The following is an 8868-nucleotide window of genomic DNA, read 5'->3' on the forward strand; positions in this document are numbered from 1 at the left end:
CCTGTTTCTCCAGCATCCACATCCAGGTGAATACCAGGGCATTTCCTTTGTTGTTATTCAATAGAATCTTATGTTGCCCTGGTGTCTTCAAACTCAAGTTCAATGATTCCCCCGTATCAGCCTCCTGAGCTCTTGGAACACAGGTGAGAGCCACCTCTGCACATTTAAAGCTTGCCTTTCCACTGCCTTGCTGGCACTTTTAGCATAGCACAGGCCTTTTCTCTTTCCTGGGCGTATTTGTTGTGACAGTCCCATTATTTCCTGTTACTTGCCTACTCGCCTGTGATACCCTTCTGTAGCCCATCTTCCTTGCCTTCCCCAGAGTGATTTTTTTTCAGAACACTAATCCATGTAATTCCCCTGCTTAAAACTTTTTCTATGACTTTCAAGATTGTTACTCCCATAAAAAAACTTTGGGCCTTCAGGCGGCCAGGCATCTCCTAATTGCTTACAAGGTGTCATCCCATTTGGTTTGTCCCTAGTCTCCTAACAGCCCTGAGAAAGGAACTATTGTAACCTTTATTCTACAGGATACTTGTGGCTTTTGTGTATGTGTGTGCATCTGTGCGTGTGTATGCTGTGTGTGTGCAGGTGCTTAGGGAGTCAGAAGAGATCATCAGATCTCCAGGAGCCTAGAGTCCCAGGCAGCTGTGGCCTCTGGACGTGGGTGCTGGGAACTGAGCTCATTCTCTGGAAGAGCAGCAAGTGTTCTTCACCACAGAGCCATCTCTCCACTCCTAGTGCTGTGTGGGGTGCCCCTCCACCCCCTTTAAGACAAGGTTTTACCATATCATCCTGGCTAGTCTGAAACTATGTAGACCAGGCTGCCCTGGAATTCAGAATCCACCTTTGCCTTCCATGTGCTGTGATTGTAAAGGTGTCTAGGTCCACATACACACTAGACTCTAACCACCAGGACCTAATTGCAAACTCCTGCCCCTCCTACCACCTTACCTCTACATTCTGAGGTGACTTGTTGAAACAGGTGGTTTCAATCTGGGGCACAGAAGATCTTTTTATACATGGGCACAGAAACCTCTCGGTGAGTCAATTTCTGTATTTTTATGCTCTGAAAGATGATTCCCCACACCAAAAAAAGTGAATTGTAGAATTACCATGTGAGCCAGCAATTCCACTTCTCCAGGGAATGTAACACATAGATTTAAAAATAGGATGTTGAGTGGCTATCTGGATACCCACATTGAAAGCAGTATCACAGTAGCCTGAAAATGGAAGCATCTTACCACGATGGTAAGTAGATAGATTACAAAGAAAAAGTAGGGCAGGTGAACTTGTGCAGCGAGGAAATCCGCCAAGTTCCATCTCCAGACTCCATAGCATAGAAGGCTCTCTGGCCTCTCATGACCACAGCCCCTGTTTCTTAGTGGAGCAGGCCTGGACCTTCCTAACCTGAAAGAGGAGACACTCATAAAGCGCTAACTCTCAGTGTCCCTTTCTGACTGCCAGGTCTTCAGCCTGGCTCTAGGTACATCACGTACGTATAGGTCTGTGCTGAGCAAGGACTGCTGGGAAGACTGCTGCTTGTCCAGAGCACTCAAACCAGGTAGCTCCCAAGTTGGGTGGAGGCCTCAGTGGGGGAGGGCTGATGATGTCTTTGCTCCAAGCATCTGAACTCGTAAACAGACAGACACACACACACACACTACACATAATTTAAAAATAAAGTTACAAGCAAACTACTTGGTGTATTTCAGAAGGTACAGTGCTTCTTCAGTTATCAGTGGAAGAAGTTAGAAATTCCCTCCCGCCCCGAAAGCAGCAAATGCAAGCATTTCCTGGAGAGTCACTGGCACACATAGGGTACATCCTAGAAAGGAGAAGAGCGAGACACCTTCCAATTACCCTTATCAGTTCTGTCAGAGACCGGACCTCCTCTTGGATGGAGTGTGTCATCCAACCACGTCTACAAGGTCTACACGCCTTCCTGAGAGCACCAGGTGGGGAACGCCTTCGATAAATGACCCAGGTATTGGAACATAGCCTCCTTCCCGGCAGCTGCTTGGATGTTAATGAGTTAAAAGTAAATAAGTAAATGACAAACTTAACTCCCTTCTCCTTCAAAACTGTAGTGGCTGGGGGAATGCTAAATTATCCCAGATTCTTCTCTAAAAGTGAAACCAGGGAGTAGCTTTAACAGTTGGAGTTAATCTACTGCCCAGTTATCACTACCAATTCCCACTTTTAAGCAAACAAATGAAAGTAGTTTTCTTTCAGAAAAGCAAAAACGTAGTACTATTAACTTTTTTTTTTTTTTTGAAAACTTAGTTCCTCAAAATCCTCTAGTCGTGGGACAGCGAAGGGAGGCCCCGTTCTCACCATAGAGTGGCTCAGAGCATTCATATTTTAACAGGACTGAATTTTAATCGTTAACCTTTCCTTTGAGTAAAACAGTGCTTTTAGTGTGTCAACACCAGCTGTGCAGCAAGGGCTCTGAGAGCCGTTCACAGAGGTACACACCTGCAGCTCTCTGCTTCTAGAGGCTTCAGGGCAACACTAGGGTTTGTCAGTCAGACACGTTCTTCGGGCCTTTCTGTGTTAGGCCAGGGAGGACAGCATCCTGACAGACTTCAGATCACCTGCCCACTCAACAACAGTTGCTTCTGCTTATTCTTGGCAAGTTTCTCAACAGTGAGGAGGTTGTCTCCTAATCATTTTGAGTCCCCACGAGCGAGTCTTCAGACAGTAGTGAGCTTGCTCTAGCCTAGGCTGGCCTTGCCCTCAGGACGATCCTCCTGCTTTGGCTTCTCAAGTGCTAGTGCTTCACATTTAGAATTGACTGACACCTCTGTACAGGATAGCCTCAGCTACTAGGTAGGGTGTGGGTCTCTGGCAATCTTTTTACGGTTTTTATGTTGGAAATTGGATCCAGTGGCTCAAGCAGGAGCTCTGTGTCTGAGTCTCACATTCAAATAAACATGCAGCTATTATGTGAGCACAGGCATGTTAAGTATACATCCATATAAATTATGTGCAACAAATATACATATGTAATCTTTTAAAAGAACATTCATGATGCAAAGAAGTTGAAATGGAATAATAAATGGAGAAATTGTGGTCTAATCATAGAAAGGGCAGACACTGCTGATATGAATGAATCTTTTTTTGTTGTTGTTGTTTTTTTCGAGACAGGGTTTCTCTGTGTAGCCCTGGCTGTCCTAGAACTCGCTCTGTAGACCAGGCTGGCCTCGAACTCAGAAATCCGCCTGCCTCTGTCTCCCAAGTGCTGGGATTAAAGGCGTGCGCCAGCACGCCCGGCATGAATGAATCTTAAAAACATGCAGAGTGAAAAAAAAGGACAAACTCAGGCTGGAAAGATGGCTCAGTGGTTAAGAGCACTGACTGCTCTTCCAGAGATCCTGAGTTCAATTCCCAGCAGCCACATAGTGGCTCACAACCATCTAGAATGAGATCTGATGCCCTCTTCTGGTGTGTCTGAGAAGAGTGGCATTGTACACACGTACATGAAATAACTAAATCTAAAGTCTTCTGTTCCGCAAAGGAGCAGGCCCGAGTGAGCAGGAGCGGAGGGGCTGGAGTGAGAAGGAAAAAAAAAAAAGAAGGAAAGAAAAAGAAAAGACAAACTCAAACCAGCACACTGATGGAAAACTTTAGGGCACTTAGAATTCTCTACACTGAGAAGCAGTGGGGGAGGGGCTGAGTAAGAAGTGACTGAAAGGCCATGGGAGAGAATTGTAATAGAGATGGTGGTGACAGAAATGGTGACTGTGGAGCTAGGAATGGGGTGCACATGCAGGTGGATCTCTGAGTTCCAGTTCAGCCTGGTCTACAAAGCAAGTTGCGGGAGCATTCCAGGACAACCAGGACTACACAGAGAAACCTTGTCTACACTTGATCTTAGCCAAAAGGCCGAGAAGCAATGAAAAACCCTGTCTAGAAACACCCAAATCAACCAATAAAATGAAAGGTTGATTGTGTCAACACCAAACAGTTTTTGCCTGAAAGGAAATGAGGGATTGCTGTCCAAATATGAGTGAGTGTGGCCTGGAAACATGGATTCAAGTTGCCCCAAATAACATGTTCCGATGTGGAAATAGTTTGGTGAGGTTTTTAATAATTATAAGACAAAAGAAAGTCATAAATCAGGACGTTTTCAGAATACATTGGTGAGAGTGGGGATGTAGGTAGAGTGCTGGCTTAGAATTCCATCCCAGGCCGGGGGGTGGTGGTGCACGCCTTTAATCCCAGCACTTGGGAGACAGAGGCAGGCGGATTTCTGAGTTCGAGGCCAGCCTGGTCTACAGAGTGAGTTCCAGGACAGCCAGGGCTACACAGAGAAACCCTTTCTCAAAAAAACAAACAAACAAACAAACAAAGAATTTCATCCCAGGGATACACTAATCCAGCATGGTGGATACAATGTAATCCAAACTCTGGAGTTGGAGGCAGGAACATCAGAAGTTCAGCTCATAGTTGAGTTCACAGCATTGAGTGATATGAAACCTTGTGTACAACTGTGTTTGATAGGGAGGTCAAGCAGATCACACAAAGGATGCAGGTACGTGTGGTGGGTCTCGGGTGCTATCTGAGCTTTTGATATTCTTAGCTTTTGAGTTAGCAGAAGTTAGTGGTGTGTTAAAACAATGCATTCCAAAAGATAATTCTCAAGGTGTCGGTCAGACGCTGACGTGGGCAATGAATAGCTACTCAGGGGATGAAGGCAGGAGGTAATTTGGCTTTGTATCCGGACCGTCCCAGCTCTCCACAACCAACAAGTTCTAATCAGATCCTCACAGTGTCTAACATGGGCGTGGCTTTCTTTCTGGATCTTCAGTTGTGGTGATTATACAGCTGTGTACATTTGTCAAAACTGAAACTAAACACAAACATTTGTACCACATACAATTTGTACCTTTATATATTTAATTTAAACATGTATTTTCAACAATTTTCAAAGTAAATTGTTTCTGATGGTCTAATTTCGCTGACTGACTTAACAATGAATGCTAAGGCTTTCCCATACATTTACTTAAAACCTAGTGTGTGATTAAAATTAACACTCATGCTACGACGCATTTTATCAAGCCAAATTTGGTTGATAAAGATTTTCTTACCACTTAGGAAGTTGCTTAGGACCTTAGGAAGTTGTATAATGCCATAAAGGAATTATATCACATCTGCCTTCAGTTAAAATGTATTTTTTGTTTGTTTGTTTTTGTTTTTCAAGACAGGATTTCTCTCTGTAGCCTTGGCTTCACTGGAACTCATTCTGTAGACCAGGCTGGCCTCAAACTCACGGAGATCTGTCTCTGCTTCCCAACTACTGGGATTAAAGGCGTACGCCACCACCAACACCTGGCTTTACCCTCAATTCTTACAGAAACCTGATATCTAGCCTTGACAATTAAAAAAAAATTTATTATTGTACATAAGTACACTGTAGCTGTCTTCAGACGCACCAGAAAAGAGGGCGTCAGATCTTATTACTAGTGGTTGAGAGCCACCATGTGGTTGCTGGGATTTGAACTCATGGGAAGTGCTCTTACCCGCTGAGCCATCTCTCTTGCCAGCCCTATCCTTGACATTTTTAATGTACTCTTTAATCACCAATTACCATTCTCATTCTATCGCTATCTCTCTGTCTCTCTGTGCCTCTCTGTATCTCTCTCTCTCTGTATCTCTCTCTCTCTGTATCTCTCTCTGTATCTCTCTCTCTCTCTTCCTCTTGTTTGTTTTTTAGGTTTTGATGACAGAACCTTGCTTACCTTGCTTCTCAGTCCTGACATGGCCTGGTACTTAGAGCTGGCTTCAAACTCACAGCAATTCTCCTGCCTCAGCCTCCCAAATGCTGAGATTACAAGTGTGTTTCACTACATTATATTTCACTATTTTAATTGGATTTATTTTATTTTATGGGTATGGCTGCTTTACTTGAATGTATGTGTATGTGCCGGGTGCATGGCTGATGCCCACAGAGATCAGAAAAGAACATTGAATATCCTGGGTATGGAGCTAGGAATGACTGTGAGCCACCATGTGGGTGCTGGGACCCAATCCCCATGAGCAACAAGTCCCATGTGCTCTTAACCGCTGGCTTTTTTTTTTTTTTTTTTTGGAGATAGGATCTTCTATGAAACCCTAGCTGACCTCAAGCTGGCTATCCTCCTGCATCAGACTCTCAAGTGCTAGGATTATCGATCGGTAGGAGTCACCATACTCTACTTTCTGTAAATATTCTTTACAGTCATTGCTCTCTTTAAAATGAAATCCTCACCCCACTCCACCCCACCCCCTTTTTTGGCTTAGAACACTTCATTGACTTTCTTCCTCTGTTATTATTAATGGTATTGCTTGAATAGTGACATAATTTGGCCCCAATTCTCCAGTTACACGGTATATTATTCTCGTTCAGCCATGTAACCTGCTCATACTGTAATCTTTCCTACAATGTCCTGTTGTATGAACAAAGTTCACATAGAACTTCGTTTACTCCCCTAGGAGGAAAGCCTCCACCTGTACACGGAATGCAGGAGCAAGATATTTCCTCCCATCCTCTGCCTCAGTGGAGCTTAGGAGCTCAAGGGCAACATGCAATCAGACTTGTTCCTCTGTGAGACCTTCTGTCTCCTGAGCACATCTGGTCCTATTGGTGATAATCACTCTGTGTGTCTATTGTTGCTTCTCCATCCTTGCTTTGAACCCTGAGCTATATTAGAACAACAACTTCAGCAAAGCCCAGAAAAGAGCTCTTGAGCAGTCTTCCCCAGGACCCCTCGTTCTCCTGAATCTCAAATTCAACTCCAGTTCCTCAGCACCCATCACTGGTGCATAGAAATACAGTCACACTTGGCTTCTCTCTGGTGTTCAGAGGTCCTTGGGGGTTGGCAGGTGTAGCTATTTCCATCAGAGATCCTCTTCCCCACCTTTTGTTTCTCCTTCCTCAGAAATCTATGCAATGTCTCTTTATGAGATCTTTAGTGACCATGCCATTAAAACAGTCTTTAACTATTCACTGCTTTCTGTCCCTTCAACCCAAGTCTAGCCCTGGGTATCACCTCAAACTCACCATGCAGCTGAAGATGACCTTGCACTTCGGATCCTTCTGCCTTCATATCCCCAGTGCTCAGATTAAAGGCAAGTGCCACCATGCCTGGTGTATACAGTGCTGGAGATCCAATCCAGAGCGCAGTTGGAGCGAATGCTCTACAACTGAGCTCCATTCCCTAGCCCTCTCTTCGGTTTTCCATTAAAGTCACTTTGACGGGGATAATCTGTTGCCGTTGAGGTTGTCTATCTGGTTGCCTCACCAGAATGTAAATTCTATGAGGGTGGGAGCTGCTCGTCTGGCACAATCATTACAACCATTGCTGAATGAGAGATTGGGCGACTGTAACTTCCTAGGGCTGAACATCTCATCGGCTCAGCCTTCGTTGAGCCCACACGAAGTCTGAGGTCCAAAAGAGAGAGCTATGGTATTCTCCCTAAGTAAGAAGGATACTGTGGCCGGTTAAGTAGGAAGTGACTCTCTAAGAGAATGAAGGGTATTGAGGATGGTATCTAAGATTGAGACTGAGGCTCGTGTAAGAACAGTGAGCTGCAACAGCTAAAACAGCCCCGTGGCCAGAGAATAACATTCAAAAGGGTTGATGGTTGGTGGTAAATCCACAGAGAAAAGCATCTGATCAAACGCATAAGGGTGTGTGGCTTTGTCCTGCAGTGCCATGAACGTCAACCCCACCCGCACCCCCACCCTCACCCTGTTTTCTTAGTGTTTAGGTCTTAGAAAAGTCACTTGGGCTTTTGCTTCTGTTGAATGGATCGTGAGAGAAAAAGATGAGATACCAAAAATCAACCCAGTAGGTGCTTGTCAGACCTTCCTTCCCTTCTAGTCTGCTCGGTAGCTAGGCTTACTTCAGCACCATGGCTACTCGTCAGTCCAGAGGGAGTGCACTTCCCACTTAGAACACAAGAGGGAGTACGAGTTAAACCTTTGCAGAGGGTCACAGTGCTTCCCTATTAGCCTTCCTCAGCAGGCTCCCTGACTTACCTGATACATTCCAGGACTGTTAACCATTCCTCAACCCCATGGAAATGTATCTGAAGGAAGAACCTTTGACAAACACAACATATTTAGTTATGAGGGCTGCTTTGACGAACACAATGTATTTAGTTCTGAGAGCTGTCCCTGGTTTTTAGTCTCACTATGTAGCCCTGGCTGGCCTGGAATTCACTAAGTAAACCAGGCTGCCCTTGACCTCAGATATCCTCCTACCCCTGTCTTCCAGAGCGCTAGGATTAAAGGTGAGGTCTCTTTTAAGTAGTTGATGTCAATGAATATCTCTTTATATACCACTTCCTTATGTAATAATTTCGAATTTCATTTTCTTAAGGAGCCCACGAGACTATTCAGGTCTTCATACTACCATGAAAAAGAAATAACACTAACTGGCAAATAGTAATTGTTACACTTGAACCCAGACCTGTTGGATCTTAGAACCAAATCAGCCCATTATACTTATTTTAGATCAAGTCCCACATTTTACAGCCAGGGTCCATAAAGGGGTTGGGTGAGAGGTGGGTAATAACTTATGAGACTGAGAGAGGACTCTGTGTGTGCGTGTGCGTGTGTGTGTGTTGGGAGGTGGGGCTCACAAACACTGAGAACCCTAAGCTTGTGTTCAGTTACTGCTGCCCACATCCAGCAGGGGCAGGGGGACACGAGTGTCAGTCATTTAGCCATGGCGACTCTGGAAGAATCATGTGTCCTCTCTCCATTGATTTCCTCATGCTACAGATGAGCTGACTCCTTCTCACTGGCCTGATCATTGTAAGACAGCCACGCCCACTATTCAGGTGCTTTCCCTCTATTCCTTTCTTTCCTTTTTCTTT

This window comes from Mus musculus, chromosome 4 (genome assembly GCF_000001635.26).
Source record: "Mus musculus strain C57BL/6J chromosome 4, GRCm38.p6 C57BL/6J".
Classification (NCBI taxonomy): Eukaryota; Metazoa; Chordata; class Mammalia; order Rodentia; family Muridae; genus Mus; species Mus musculus.